General features: G+C 37.9%; 1 protein-coding gene and 1 pseudogene across 4 annotated transcripts in view; one reads left to right on the top strand and one right to left on the bottom strand.

Annotated features, from left to right (window-relative positions):
- Window positions 1-17,186, bottom strand: part of TRIM33 (tripartite motif containing 33) — a 131,693-nt gene that overhangs the window by 46,811 nt on the left and 67,696 nt on the right. The window lies entirely within an intron of this gene.
- On the top strand, window positions 4,940-5,336 carry LOC125130030 (cytochrome c-like; annotated as a pseudogene).

The following is a 17,186-nucleotide window of genomic DNA, read 5'->3' as shown; positions in this document are numbered from 1 at the left end:
GATTCGTTAACCACTGCGCCACGATGGGAACTCCAGAGAGTAACAGAAAGTTTTAAGACAACTGCAATAACACTAATATGTATGATTAGCATCCCCAAATGGAAAGGTTGGGGAAAGAGGAAAAAAAATATTAGAAGAATTAGAGTAAAATTCCACAAATATGATGAAAACTATAAAATCTACATAAATCTAAGAAGCTCAACATCCTCCAAACACAAAATAATATACAAAGGTATATTATTTCCAGACTGCTTAAAGCCAATAATAAAAAGAAAAAAAAATTTAAGTACCTAGAAGGGGAAAATAGATATATAGAGAGGAATAAAGACAGAACAACAGACTTCACAACGGAAACAATGCAAATCATAATAGAGTAGAGCAACATCTTTAAAGAACTGAAATAAACTGTCAGCCTAGAATTAGTTACCTAGCAAAAATGGCTATCGAATATGAAGGTGCAACTTTTGGGGATAATAAATATTTTCAGTGTGATGATGGTTTCACAAGTGTATTACTATGCCACCATAAGGCAGAGATCTAAAAGAGCTATGAACCCGATGTAAGGATGTAGTAAGAGTAACCCCAATGAGATTCTGCAGCACAGGAAACTATATCTAATCACTTGTGATGGAACATGATGGAGGATAATGTGAGAAAAATAATGCATACATTTATGTACAACTGGTTCACTTTGCTATACAGCAGAAATTGGCAGAACACTGTATATCAACTATAATAAAATTTTAATTCCTTAAAAAGTAAAAAAAAAAAAAAAAAGAGTAACCTGTTCCTCCACCACCTCTATAGGACAAAAGTAAAGTTATAACAATACTGAGGAAGAGAAGAGGGAAGAACACTTAGAAGTAGTAGTCACAAAGCATTCTATGTGGACTTTCCAACAAAGTGCACAGCATCTGGTCCAAAACAACTTCATTCTGGAAACTTAATGGTCCCAATCTAGTACTGCTTCTATGAACTGGCAAAAGGAAATTCACACCTCTATTGAACAAAGCATAATTCTAGACAAAAAATGTGCATAAACAATTTTCAAGGAAAATGAGAAAGTTCTTAGTTTAAAACAACCATATATGTGTGTGTGTATGTATATGATATATATGGAAACACTGCACCTTGAGCAAAAATCAATATAAAAAAAGGAAAAAAAGACTAGTAACAGAAGCAAAGTATCTCTACTTACTATATTTAAAGAATGAAACAGAAGCTAGCAAATATTCAGAAAACTATTTTAAAAGATGGGCTAAGAATACAAAGGACTTCTAACATTTTTTGGCAACTCCCTGGGAACCTCAAAACAAAAGAATCTCAGAGTTCCCGCTGTGGCACAGTGGGTTAAGGATCCAGCTTGTCTCTGTGGAGGCTCTAGTTCAATCCCTAGCTCAACACAGTGGGTTAAGGATCTGGTGTTGCTGCAGCTGTATCATGGCCCTGGCTCGAATTTGATCCCTGGCCTGGGAACTTCCACATCCTGCGGGTACAGCCAAAAAAGAAAAGAAAAAAGTCTCATACCTCAAAATAAAGTTTTTTTAAAGGGGGGGGGTGGCAGATTTAAAATATTTTAAAAGCAATGAATGGGTTTTAATGAAAGTGTAATATAATTAAAGAGCATATTCATAAACTGAGATTGTTCAGAAGACAATGCCTCTCTACTTTACATCATGAATTTCAAAAACAGTAAATACTTAAGTTAGAAGACATGGAGAATGATAGAACTCCTTGGTGGCTCAGGTAGATGTCATGGTGCAGGTTCAATCCCTGGTCTGAGAATTTCTGCAAGTTGCAGGCACAGCCAAGAAAAAAAAGAGATGGAGAATGGTAGGGAGGCCAACATACAGATGTTAGAGTTTCAGAAAGAAAGACAAAAATGCAACAGATACATTATTTGGTAAGATTACTGACTAAAAGACACAACCCAAAGATCTAGAAAACCAAATCGAAAGAGGTAATCCTGAAAAGCAGTCAGAAAACAAAGAAAGGTTACCTTCAAAAGAATGACAGGTAGAAAGTCTGCTGACCTCTTAAGGGCAAAAAGGCAATGTACTTACATAACCAATGTGCTAACAACAACAAAAAAATCAACAATCTATACATAAAATTCTATATACAGCAAAGTATTTTTCAAAAAAAAATGAAAGCAAATGGGAGCCATTTTTAAATGAACTAAAGCAAAACTACCAGTGGACTTTATAAACTTCAGGCAAGGAAGAGGGACTGACTGAGAAGCAAGAAGGGAAAAAAATAGGGGTAAAAAAAGTGAGATAAATCTAAAACCACATATCTAAAACTATGTAAAATTAGTAACAGTACATTGAGCAGGGATAAGAAAACAAAAGAATACATGAAGATTACAAGGAGTGTAAACGAGAGAGAGGAATAAATTCATTTTTTAATTGAAGTATAATTGATGTACAATATTATACTTGCAGGTGTACAACACAGTGATTCACAATTTTAAAAGGTTATACTCCATTTATAGCTATTATAAAACCTTGGCTATATTCCCTGTGCTGTTCAATACATCCTTGCAGCTTATTTTATACATAGTAGTTTGTACCTCTTAATCCCCTACCCCTAGCTTGCCCCTCCCCTCTTCCTTCTCACTGATAAAGCACTATTTCTCTATACCTGGGAGTCTGTTGCTTTGTTATATTCACTACTTTGGTTTTTTTTTAGATTTCACATGTAAGTGATATCATACGGTATTTGTCATTCTTACTGCACAGGTACATACTGTTTCCTCTTCATATGCAGATGGACACTCAGGTTACTTTCATAACTTGACCACTGTAAATAACACTGCTATGAATATTGGAGTACATATGTCTTCTCAAATTAGTGTTTCCATTCTTTTTTCAGATATATACCTAAGAGTAGAATTACCTAAGAGTAGAATGGCTGCATCATATGGTAGTTCTATTTTTAGTTTTTTGAGAAATCTCCATATTTTTTTCCACAGTGGCTATACCAATTTACATTCCTTTTCTCCACATCCTTACCAACATTATTTGAGGTCTTTTTGATAACAGCCATTCTGACAGGTGTGAGGTGATTATCTTACTGTGACTCAGATTTGCATTTCTCTGATGATTAACAATGTTGAGCAGGTTGCTTGTTTGGGGGGGGGGGGTTCCTTTGATTTTGAGTTGTATGAGCTGTTTATAGACTTTGGACATTAACAGCTTAGTGGTCCTTTCACTTACAAATATTTTCTCTGGTTCAGTATGTTGTCTTTTTGTTTTGTTGATAGTTTCTTTTGTTGTGCAAAAGCTTTCAAGTTTAATTGGAACTCATCTGTTTATTTTTTTGCTTTTGTTTCCTTTGCCTTTGGGGACGGATCCAAAGAAATACTGCTATGATCTACATCAAAGTGTTCTGCTTATGTTTTGTTGTTCTAGTTTTATGGTTTTTGGTCTTATATTTAGGTTTTTAATCCATTTTGAGTTTATATTTATATATGATGTTAGAGAATGATCTATTTTCATTCTTTTACATGGAGCTGTCCAGTTTTCCCAGCACCATTTACCTGAACAGACTATCTTTTCTCCATTGCATATTCTTGTCTACTTTGCTTTAGATTGATTGACCAGAAATACTTGGATTTATTCTGAGCTCACTGTTCTGTTTCACTGATCTGTGTTCTGGTTTTGTGCTAGTGCCATACAAACAAGCTGTTTGTTGTAGCCCCATAATATAGTCAAGGAGTTTAATACTCAGATCTATTCTTTCTCAGACTGTTCTGGTCATGTGAGGTCTTTTGTGTTTTATCTGAGTTCTGTGAAAAATACCTTTGGTATTTTGATAGGGGTTGCTGAGATTCTCTAGAGAGCAATATCATTAACAATTTTAACAATACTGACTCTTCCAATCTATGACTATGGTGTACCTTTCCACCTGTTGTGCCCTCTTCAATTTATTTTAGCAGTGTCCAATAGTTTTCTGAGTACAGGTTTTTACTTCCTCACTCCATTTATTCCTAGGTATTTTATTCTTTTTGATGCATCTGTAAATGAGATTGTTTCCTTAATTTCCCTTTCTGATAGTTGCTTATTAGTGTATAGAAATGCAACAGATTTTTGTATATTAATTTTATATCCTGCAACTTTACTCAACTCATTGATGAGCTCTAGCAGTTTTTTGGGGGGAGTGGAGTGGGGGTTTTTTGGTTTTGTTTTGGGGGGGCACACCCAAGGCATGTGTAAGTTCTCAGGACAGGGATAAAACCCAAGCCATACAGCAACCTGAGCCACTGCAGTGACAATGGTGGATGTTTAACCAACCAAGCCACATAGGAACTCCCAGGAATGATTTTTAAAGTGGTCTAAAATTATGAGGCAGTGGGTGATTATACCAAGTTCAGACTTTGATTGTACATACTGTAGTTTCTAAACTAACATGTAAGAGAACAAAACACTACAAATAACTTTGAAACTAGTAAAATGGGGAAAACAGAATTATGAAAAATACTTAGCCAATCCAAAAGAAGAAAAAAATGAAAAACTAAACTAAAACGGGAATAAAAATAAGCAATGATGAAATGGTAGATTTAAGTGAAAACATAAGTACAGCTGAACCTTGAACAATGTATGGGTTAACATGTATATATATAACTTATAGTCAGCTCTCCAAATTCATGGTTCCTCTGCATCCATGGATTCAAGCAACCACACCATGCAGTACTGTAGTATTAACTATTGAAAATATCCACATATAAGCACACTATGCAGTTCAAGCCCATGATGTACAATAGTCAAAATACTTACATTAACTAATTAAGCTAAAGGGTAAAGACTCTCAGGATGGACTTTGAAAAATCTAACCATATTTGTTCATAAGCAACAAATCCAGAACATAAGGATAAGAGCAAAGCAAAAAGCAAATATTAAAGGAAAAGATATATGACACAATTATTAAACAAAAGAAAGCTTGCAGCACTTCTCTGTCACACTCAAGGAAAGAACAACTTAAAAATGGGTGATGTTGAGAGGGGCACAAAGATTTTTGTCTAGACGTGTGCTCAGTGTTACACTGTGGAGGAGAGAGTCAAGCACAGGACTGGGCTGAACCTCCATGGTCTGTCTGGGTGAAATACAGATCAGGCTGTTGGATTCTCTTACACAGATGCCAACAAGAACAAAGGCATCACCTGGGGAGAGGAGACGCTGATGGAGCACTTGAAGAATCACAAGAAGTACATCCCTGAAACAAAAATGATCCTTGCCAGCATTAAGAAGAAGGGAGAAAGGGAAGACTTGGTAGCTTATCTCAAAAAAGCTACAATTAGTAATAGTTGGTCACCGCCTTATTTATTACAAGAGTGAAATGTCTCATGACTTTTATACGTGTACCATATTTAAACTGATCTCACACACTAGAATTCAGATCATGTATGGCTGATGGAATGTTTCTATTGGAGAGTCCTGACTTAAATAAGATTGGCTTGTGGCTAAATGAGTATCATCAGCTTTTTGAATTTTAGTAGTAATTCCAGTTCAACAAGTGCTACTATCATGGTTTTCCCCTTCTAAAGAGACAATTAAACTTCAATATGGAATGTTAAACTTTTCAGGAAGATGAAAGGTGAATACCTTCTCAAAACCTATAGGAGATTGGTTTTACATTTAGATTTCTACACCTGGTTATATTAATATATTTAAATACTGAGACGAACCTTTCACTGTCTCATAGAAAAGAGCAAGATTTACCTGTGTTTCAAGTTGTGTTCACTAGCCTATTAAGGCAAGAGCTGAAGATAAAATGACAATGTCCACAATGTCTTAACTATGCCAATTTCATTAAAATTCTCTATATCTAAAATACTGCCTTCTGCCTTTTACTTATTGAAAGTCATTTTAGTGTGGTACAGCATCAAATAAAGAATATTTAGCATCTCTCTCACACACAAAAAGAAAGCCTGCAAACAATAAAATTCAAGGCTAATATGTTAGGAGATAGAGATCAACTCAAATTTTAGGTATGTATGTTCCTGACAACATACCTTAAATACATAGAAAGCAAGCAGTGATAAAACAATAATTGAAGAAATTCAGAATCATAATTGGAGATTTTAACAACATGTCTCTTAGTAACAAACAGAAGACCTGAGGATATAGACAGAATAAAACACATCTGAAGACTACTACACCTGAACACAGAAACTGTACCCTAAAGTACAATATACAATATACATTCTCATCAAATATACACAGAACCTTTAAAGAAACTAATTTTATACTAGGGCAAAGGTCAGCAATCTGGTAAAGGTCCAGACAGTACATATTTTTAAGTCTGCAGACCCAAAGGCCTCTATCACAACTGCTCAACTGTTCCTCTGCCTTCACAGTGAAAAGAGAAGCCACGATAGCATGAATGGATTTGGTCTACAGGTCACAGTTCACCAATGGGCGCACTAGGCCATAAAGTGTTAACAAACTTCAAAGGACTGAAATCATACAAGCCACATATTCTAAATAAAATGCAAATTAAAACTAAAAAAAAAAAAAAAAAAAGGAGTTCCCGTTGTGGCGCAGTGGTTAACGAATCCCACTAGGAACCATGAGGTTGCGGGTTTGACCCCTGCCCTTGCTCAGTGGGTTAAGGATCCGGCGTTGCCGTGAGCTGTGGTGTAGGTCACATTCTCGGCTTGGACCCCGCGTTGCTGTGGCTCTGGCGTAGGCCGGCAGCTACAGCTTCGATTAGACCCCTAGCCTGGGAACCTCCATTTGCCATGGGAGCAGCCCAAGAAATGGCAAAAAGATAAAAAAAAAAAAAAAGTACGCTTTCCATGTGTTTGGAAATTAAAAAGCTATTCTATAACCTAGCCATTGTTCAAAAAAAGAAATTATAATGGAAACCAGAAAATATGTTAAATTGAACTGTTAAAATACCATTTACCAAAATGTGAGACAGGGCTATGGCAGTACTTAATAGGAAATTAGTATTTATTGGGAAAAAAGGATGAAATTTAATAACACAAGCATTCAACTCAAGAAGGTTAAAAAAAGAAAGAAACGAAAAATAAAACCAAAGAAAGTAGAAGGAATAAATTAGGATGAAAACAGAAAATAATGAGGAAGAAAATAAAACTTTGTAGAGATCAACGAGCCAAAAGTTGGTTCTTTGAAAAGACTAATACTGACAAATCTGTGAAGACTAATATTGACAAATCTGTGAAAAGACTGATCAAGAAAAAACAGAAAAGGCACAAATAATATCAGGGATTAAAAACAGGTCACCATCGGGGTTCCCATTGTGGCGCAGCAGAAACGAATCTGACTAGGAACCATGAGCTTGGGGGTTTGATCCCTGGCCTCGCTCAGTGGGTTAAGGATCTGGCGTTGCCGTGAGCTGTGGTGCAGGCCAGCAGTTGTAGCTCTGATTAGACCCCTAGCCTGGGAAACTCCATATGCCACAGGTGCGGCCCTAAAAAGCAAAAAAAAAAAAAGTCACCATCAATATAAACATGAAGTCATTAAAAAAATATTACTAAAACCTGGTATCGGAATTCCCACTGTGGCGCAATGGGATTGGTGGCATCTCTGTAGCACCAGGACACAGGTTCTATCCCCAGCCCAGCACAGTGGGTTGCCACAGGTGACAACCATGGCTTGAATCTGATCCCTGCCCCCAAGAACTCCATACGCCCTGAAGCAGCCAAAAAAGAAGGGGGGAAAAAATCCTGGTATCAAGAAACTTGAAATTTTAAATAAAATGGGCAAATCTATAGAAAAAATACAACTTCGTAAAATTGATATAAGAAGAAATACAAAAAAAAAAAAAAATGGAGTTCCCGTCGTGGCGCAGTGGTTAACGAATCCGACTAGGAACCATGAGGTTGCGGGTTCGGTCCCTGCCCTTGCTCAGTGGGTTAACGATCCGGCGTTGCCGTGAGCTGTGGTGTAGGTTGCAGACGCGGCTCGGATCCAGCGTTGCTGTGGCTCTGGCGTAGGCCAGTGGCTGCAGCTCTGATTCGACCCCTAGCCTGGGAACCTCCACATGCCACGGAAGCGGCCCAAGAAATAGCAAAAAAAGACAAAAAAAAGAAAACCTGAATGACAAAGAATCTGAATCTATATTAAAAAATAAATATAACCACAAAGTTCCTATCCAAAATACCTATCCTTAGAGAAACACACGCACAAGTATCCCTGGAGACATGAAGGAATGTTCTTATTTTTTATACTAGCCGAGAGGAGAAACAACATAAATTACTATCAGTAAAAGGATGGATTAACTATAGCCAAGAGGTTCTCAAACTTTCTCAGATCATGATGCCATTTAGCATCTCAGCAATTTTTTTCACAAAGCTAAAATACCTAACAGTTCCACTTACCAAGTAGGTGGTAAAATAAAAAACAAAAACCTGGATTTTTAAGGCTATTTTAGTTATTCTTTAAACTATTTTTAGATACTTTTCTGTGTGTGTGTGTGTGTATATACACTTTTCACATATATCTTGTGATTTTAAAACTTTTTAAAGTATGCAGCCATTATTGATATGCAATAAATTTTTTCTACTGGCCAGAGGCATTCAAATGGTACAAATATCACAGGAACAAGACAAAAACAGGTCCTCTTCTTTCTTTTTTTGCACTCTAATTATTGAGAAAATCAAAATTTAATAGTGATGTGATAGAGAAGACATCAGTGGTTAAACATTCTAAATTGGCTATAGAAAAAAACAGTTCATGAAAGTGACATTTATGCTAAGATCTCAAAGATAAGAGCCAGCCATACCAAGATCAGAGATGAGGAGTTCCTGTCGTGGCTTAACGGAAACCAACCCAACTAGTATCCCTGGGGATGCATGTTCAGTCCCTGTCCCTGCTCAGTGGGTTAAGGACCCAGCATTGCCATAACCTGTGGTATAACTCACAGACAAGGCCCGGATCTGGTATTGCTGTGGTGTAGGCTGTCAGCTGTAGTTCCAATTTGACCCTAGCCTAGGAATTTCAATATGCCACACCTACAGCCCTAAAAAAAACAAAAACAGAGATGAATCATATACATGAAAGGCAGGTTTGCATTGCTACAAAGGAAAATGACCAACCAATTCAGTTTTTACTTTTATAGTAATTTTACCAGTTAACATTTTTACCAACATAGATCTCAAGCTGTGTCTTTGTCAAATGGATAACTGATGATTCCTAACATGTTTCTTTCTCAAATCTTCTCTCTCTTTTTCAAGCTAATACTTAACCATAGCCAATTCTTCTCTTTCTAGTTGTAAGCAATCATTCTGCCAGGTGACTGACTCACTGAGCCTATGAGTTTCTCTAATAGCTTGACAGACCCACAAAGATGATACTAAAATTAACAAGGCTTTTTTCAGTAAAATCAAAATGAATTAACTCTATTTTTGGATGTAATTGCTAAACGAACTACTACTGAACAATATACTCAATCTCAAGTCTCATCCGGACTACTAAACTTCAAAATCCGGAGCTCCTGTTGTGGCTTAGCATGTTACAAATCCGACTAGAATCCATGAAGATGCAAGTTTAATCCCTGGCCTTGCTCAGTGCATTAAGGATACGGCATTGCCATGGTTGTGGTGCAGGCTGGCAGCTGCAACTCCAATTCAACCCCTAGCCTGGGAACTTCCATATGCCACAGGAGCACCCTTTAAAAAAAAAAAAAAAAAAAAAAACCTTCAAAAAACAGCAAGGATAGTCTCAGTTTTTATATTACTGTACGGTCATCGGCTAACATGGTACATAATATGTGGTGAGCACTCAACTACCAATGAACAAATGAGTTGAATGAATATTGAATTAAGTTTAATTTATTTACTTACTTTTTTAACCTGTCAGGTATTTATTGAGAATGTCTTTTAATTAATTCAAGTTCAATTTAAAAAGCTGCTTTTTCTCTGACAATATGCCTCATGAAAACAAAGTGTTTGAATAGGAAATCTTGATTTGTTTGCATAGCCCTTCCTGAGAAGACTGATAGCAGGTATGAATTTATATGTCACTTTTACCAGCTATCTGGATCACATCTGAAAAGCCTTTTTGAACTTTAGAGGAATTTACAGCAAAACTTAAAACTGAGTTTGGGAGTTTCTTGGCAGGTTCAGTGGGTTAAGGATCCAGCATTGAGACTGCTGTGGCTGGGATCCCTGGCCTGGGAACTTCTGCATGCTGCCAGCGTGGCCAAACAAACAAACAAAAAAACTGAATTTGACGAAAGTTCTTCTAAAGTACTGGTCTTCAACCTTCGCTGAATAACAAAAACCACCTGGGGTGATTTACTGTTACTCTTCCTATATTGTAAAAAACATTTGATACTTAGGATGTAATCTAAGATTCTTATTTAACCAGTGTAGAGTCAGACTAAGGGATCAATATTGTATTTAAATATCTCTGGGTAGTTCTAACATACATATAAGATTGAAAATATCTGCTCAAGTTAATCTATCCATTCATCCATCTATGCTTTTTTTTTTTTTTGCTTTTTAGGGCAGCAACCACGGCACATGTAGGTTCTCAGGCTAGGGGCTGAATCAGAGCTGTAGCCACCGGCCTACACCACAGCCACAGCAACACAGGATCCGAGCCACGTCTGCAACCTACACCACAGCTCACAACAATGACGGATCCTTAACCCACTGAGCAAGGCCACGGATCGAACCCACAACCTCGTGGTTCCTAGTTGGATTTGTTAACCACTGAGCCACGACGGGAACTCCATCTATGCATTTTTTTTTAAACTTAAAGGCCTAATTCTGAAGTTCCCTGGTGGCCTAACAGGTTAAGGATCTGGGACTGTCACTGCTGTGGCTTCGGTAATTGCTGTGGCATGGGTTCAACGCCTGGCCCAGGAAACTTCCAAATGCTAGGGACATAATCAAAAATAAAAAACAAAAGCCTAATTCCAAGAAAAGCTATTCCTTTAGGACAATATTTCAGAGAAATTTCACTTACATAGTTCCATTCAAATGACCATCACTATAAACTATCTTATTCTTTGACAAAAATGTCTGATTTAGAATCTATGAACCACTCTCTCTTAAACCATTGTCAAGAAACAATCTACAAACACCCTTCTCTAACTATACAAAAAATTATAATCAGGGATAAAAAATATTAAGGTGGAGCAAAGGTGGCTTCCACTCTTAAACATGACAAAATAACTGGTAGCAGACTAGCCCTGCCACCAAAAACTAAAAAACAAGACAGAAATACATAAAACAACTATATTTAATCATTGTTACAGGCAGAGAAATCCTGCAATTCTTTAGAGAGCACCTCTCTATCTATAGACAATTATACGATGACAGCACAAAAGGCTGGAGACCAAGCAAAGCATAGATGTCTGTCTGAGCGGAGGAGGCAGAAATCAGGTAGCTGGGACTACCTGAGCTACTGTGGTGCAGTGGGTTAAGAATCTGACTGCAGCAGCTCAAGTCCCTGTGGAGGTGTGGGTTTGATTCCCCAACAAGCGCAGTGGGTTAAAGGGTCTGGCACTGCCACAGCTGCAGCACTGACTCAATCCCTGGCCCTGGAACCTCCATATGCTGTGGATGTGGCCATAAAAAATATAAAATAAAACAGGGAGTTCCTGTAGTGGCTCAGAGGTAATGAGCCCGACTGATATCCATGAGGATGCAGGTTTGATCCCTGGCCTTGCTCCATGGGTTAAGGATCCAGTGTTGCAGTGAGCTGTGGTTTAGGTCACAGACCAAGCTCCAATTTGACCCCTAGCCTGGGAACTTCCATATGCCTGCCGTGGATGCAGCCATTAAAAAACAAACAAACAAAATATATATATACACACATATATATATACATACACACACACACACACAAATAGAATTTTTTAAAAATTTAAAAAGTGAATTCTAGAAAAATACAATAACTAAAATGAAATCATTCACTGTAGCAAAAGAAATATGACTGAAGAAATAGTGAGTGAAAATAAATACAAATGAAAAGTTATCAAGCCTAAAGAGGGGAAAAAATAGACTAAAGGAAAATGAACATAGCCTCAGGGACCTGTGTGACAAAAATCAAAGGTCTAATACACATGTAACTAGAGTCCCAGAGGACAGTAAGAATGTGGAGAGAAATTTTTTAAATGCCTAACTTGCCAAATTTGATGAGAACTACAAATTTAAAGATACAACAAGTTCAGTCAACCATACAGAGGGTAAAAAAAAATGAAATATATACCTAAAAACATCATGGTCAAATGGTGAAGACCAATGAAACAGAGAAAAATCTTTATTTCCTTAGGGCTGCACCTACAGCATAGGAAGTTCCCAGGCCAGGGGTCAAATCAGAGTTTCAGCTGCCAATCTACACCACAGCCACAGCAATGCCAGATCTGAGCCGTGTCTATGACCTACACCACAGCTCATGGCAATGCCAGATCCTTACTCACTCAAGGCCAGGGATCAAACCTGCATCCCCATGGATACTGGTTGGGTTCCTAACTGCTGAACCACAAAGGGAACTCACAGAGAAAAATCTTGAAAGCAGTCAGAGAACAGCCAGACAACATTCAGGCAAGAACAGTAAGAATCCTATAATGAAAAACAAAGATGGCCACAATACAAAGTAATGACAGCTTCTAAATGTTGAAGAAAAAAACTGTCAATCCAGAATTCTATAAATAGTGCAAACATCCTTCTAAACTAATGATGTTCCAATGAGCAGAAACTGAGAGTGTTCACCGCCTGCAGGCCTAAAAAACAAGAAATGGTGAAGAGTATTTTTTCAGGACAAAGGAACGTAAGAGATGTAGAGAAATAGTAATGGTAATAATTGGGTAAATATACAAGACTAGGCTTTTATTTTCTTTTCTCATAATTTCCATAAAAGACTAAACATTAAAAAAATTATAAGGTTCATAATGCATTTATGAGTAAATGATATGGCATTAACAGGTTTGAGGATTTAAAACTGAATATAATAATCTTACAAAATTTTGTAAAATTAATCTGACAATAATTTTAAAATTAATCTTACAATAAATTTAAGATTATTATATTTGTGAAGTGAGAAAACAGTACACTATTTTAAGTAGGCTTTAAGTTAAAGCTGCATACCATCTTCCCTAGAGCAATCACTGAAAACAATAAAGAGGTATACCTTAAAAAGCCAAAAGTGGATATAAGTTAAATACTAACAAAGGTTTCAACTTAAAAGATGGCTGGAAAAAGAATTTTTTTAAGGGGAGTTCCCACTGTGGCTCAAGCAGGTTACAAATCCGACTAGCATCAATGAGGATATGGATTTGATCCCTGGCCTCGCTCCGTGGGTTAAGGATCTGGTGTTGCCATGAACTGTGGTATAAGTCACAGACCTTCAGAGAGGCTATTGATCCTGTTGCGCCACAGGGGGAATGCCAATTTCTAAAATTCCTGTAATTCACACTGGTTGGCAGTTGATCTCTTATAATGTAATTTTTTTTAATCGCGTCTTTCTTTCTTTTTTTTTTTTCCTTTTTAGGGCCATACCTGTGGCATATGAAAGTACCTGGGCTAGGGGTCAAACCAGAGCTATAGCCGCTGGCCTACACGACATCCTCAGCAACACTGGATCCTTAACCCACTGAGCAAGCCAGGGATCAAACCCACATCCCATGTATACTAGTCAGGTTCTCAACCCACTGAGGCTCAATGGGAACTCCCAATCTTTTAAAAAATCTTTTTATCTTCTAGGAGACTAACTAGAATTTATTTATCAAACCTATAAATTCTTTTAGCTATCATACTTCTAAGAGCTCTTTCTTATTTTAATGACCTCTTGTAGAGATTGTGTCCTTAATTTGTGGCCAATAGTTTGTCATATTTTTCAGAACATCATAATTTTTATTTCACATTTCCTTTGTTCTATATTATGTCCTTTCATACCCTTTCATGTGGATAGCTGTGTCAGTCGGAAACATGCACAGCTATAGTGACTAATAGTTGCTCATATAACAAGACGAATGTAGGCAGGTGACTGTGTAGTTCAACAACATCAAAGTTAGAATCTCTGAGATGATCTTGGCTTTACCCTCATGAGTAAATAATGCATCAGAGTTCCAAGTTCCACATCCAAATTCCAGGAAGGAAAATGGCGGCCACAGCTATGACCTATACTCTACGCCCCACGAGCACTATCTATCCCTTTATCAGGAAGGCAAACTTTCTGAAAACCACCCACAACACAGAACTCTGCTTGTATTTTGGGGGCATAAACTGTGGATCAGAGAGGTACCCCAATGCCAAGAATGCTGAGAACGGAAACACTGAGCTTTTCCAGTCTCTATATCTGAAGCCAGACAAAACAGAAAAGTTGAGAATTCTCTCAAGTTCCCGTTGCAGCTCAGCAGGTTACGAACCCAACTAGTATCCTTGAGAATGTGAGTGCAATCCCTGGCCTTCCTGCTAGCTGTGGTGTAGGTTGCAAACTTGGCTCGGATCCCTCACTGCTGTGGCTAAAGTTTAGGCCAGCAGCTGCAGTTCTGATTCGACCCCTCACCTGGGAAATTCCACATGCCACAGGTGCGGCCCTAAGAAGCCAAAAAAAAAAAAAAGTTGAAAATTCTCAACTATCCCACAATGTTTGGCATATGACAATGGCTGCACTCAAATGTCGGGTGATCCTTCCATCCATATCTATTTATATTTAAATATACTGTAAGACTGCTTAGAATCATGTATGAGACAGAGAGCAGAACTTAGAAACTATCAGGCTTTACTATAAGGTACTTTTTAATCAGAAATGGGCCTCTCCCAATTATTCACTTTCTCCAGAGAGTAAAAAGGCCTCTAATTCCAGAAAGCAAGGTAGAGAAGAGTAGTGAAATGGAAAAAGGGTCACTCTGGCAATCTGGAAGCAAGTCGGGGTAAATGAAGGTCCACAGCTCAGTGCACTCATCCCCACCCTCCCTCCATCTAGCTCTATATTCCTCAAGTCCAGAGCCTCTGACCTTATTCATCCAGAGAATAAGCCAACTTTTGTGACAGACCCTGAATCACCATAGGTTTCTTGGAAATACATCAAATGGCTTCCTTTATAACTCATTTTCATGCCCTTGGGTTTTAGTCTCCTAGGTCAATTACCAGATCCAACATCCATTTCCCTGATTTCCACTGGTGACTCTTCTCTCATTCCTTTTCTTTTTTTTTCTCTTTTTAGGGCTGTACCTGTGGCATATGAAGTTCCTGGGCTGGGCTGAATAGGAGCTGCAGCTGCCAGCCACAGCAACAGCCACAGCCACAACCACGGCAGAGCTGAGCCTCATCTGCGACCTATATACCACAGCTCACAGAAACAATGGATTCTTAACCCACTGAGCGAGGCCATGGATCAAACCCGCCTCCTCATGGATACTAGTCAGACTCGATTCTGCTGAGCCACAATGGGAACTCCTCTTCTCTCATTCTTGTCTTTTATAAATCTATACAGGGAGTTCCCATCATGGCTCGGCGGTAACGAATCTGACTAGTATCCACGAGGAGGCGGGTTCAATCCCTGGCCTCACTCAGTGGGTTAAGGATCCGGCGTTGCCGTGAGCTGTGGTGTAGGTTGCAGACCTGGCTCGGATCTGGTGTTGCTGTGGCTGTGATGCAGGCCGGTAGCTACAGCTCTGATTTGACCTCTATTTAGCTTGGGAACTTCCATATGCCCCAGGTGTGGCGGTAAAAAAAAAAAAAAAAAAGACAAAAAAATAGAAAAATAAGTCTATACATGGTTTATTCATTTACTATGAACAGAATTACTAAAGGAAAGAGGGAAAACCCCATAGTTTAGCTAGAAATGATGTCGTGCTTTGAGGTACAGTGTTTCATCAAGTTCTAAAGACGCTTTCCTTTTTGAAAACAACTTATGAAGTAAAAAAAAAACAAAAACAAAAAAACAAACCCAAGACCTCAATAAAGTGCTTTTTTTAAAAAAAGAGAAAAAAGGAAATGTATAGGTCACAATGTTAGTAACAATAGTTAGACTGTTACTGAGCACTTACTGTGCTAAGCACTTTACAGGTACAATTCTCAGTTCAATCTTCAAAGCCACCTTTACAAAGCTGGTACTATGTTTTCTCCATTTGAAAAATATATATGCACACAAACCAGAGTTCATTATCTGCATCACTAAACTATGTAGCAATCACCTTAAAAAAAGAGGACCCCAAACTCTATAACTTTAGAGTATTTAAATTGAGAATGATTATGGAATAAAGCTAAATTTTTTTCTTTTTTTTTTTTTTTTGGTTTTTAGGGCCGAGCCTGCGGAATATGGAAGTTCCTGGGCTAGGGGTGGAAACGGAGCTACAGCTGCTGGCCTACACTACAGCCACAGCAACATGGGATCTGAGCCACATCTTCAACCTACACCACAGCTCACAGCAACGCCAGATCCTTAACCCACTGAGTGAGGCCAGGGATTGACCCCATATCCTCATGGATAACAGAAGTGTTCATTTCTACTGTGCCACAATAGGATCTCTGAAGCTAAATTTTGTTTGTTTTTTGTTTGTTTGTTTTGTATTTTAGGACCGCATTTGCAGCATATGGAAGCTCCCAGGCTAGGGGTCGAATCAGAGATACAGCTGCTGGCCTATACCACAGCCTCAGCAACGTGGGATCCAAGTTACATCTGCAATCTACACCACAGCTCACGGCAACCCTGGATCCCCAACCCACTGAGTAAAGTCAAGTATGGAATCCACATCCTCATGGTTACTAGGATACTAGTCAGATTCGTTTCCCCTGAGCCATGACAGGAACTCCCGAAGCTAAATTTTAATCAAAGAAAAATGCACATCCTTTGAATAAGGTCAAGATTCAACATAAGAATCTAAGAAAGTACAACAAAATCAAGCCAAAGAAAGAATAAAAAGAGAACTGCGAGGATTAGAATACCTTTTAAAAAAAACAATAAATGATTTCAAATACTAGAGAACTAAAATTACCAATAAAAGACTCAAATCTATGGCTAGGCTAATAAAGAATATGGAAATGAATTCAGCTATTCAACATTATAAACAAGAAGGAGATATAACCACAGATTTTTGTAAAATTTCTAAGCGAATACGTTTTTAAAATCTCTACTAAATAGATGACTTTCTAAGAAAATATTAATTATCACAATTGGATGAGTGACTCAAGAAATGGTGGGAAACCCAAACTGATCAACAAGCATGTGAGAAACTGAGCCCCTAAAGAACTACTCGTAAAA

The sequence above is a fragment of the Phacochoerus africanus genome, chromosome 6 (assembly GCF_016906955.1).
Source record: "Phacochoerus africanus isolate WHEZ1 chromosome 6, ROS_Pafr_v1, whole genome shotgun sequence".
Taxonomy (NCBI): domain Eukaryota; kingdom Metazoa; phylum Chordata; class Mammalia; order Artiodactyla; family Suidae; genus Phacochoerus; species Phacochoerus africanus.
The sequence above is the reverse complement of the archived record's forward strand: the minus strand, read 5'-3'. Positions and strand labels throughout refer to the sequence as shown.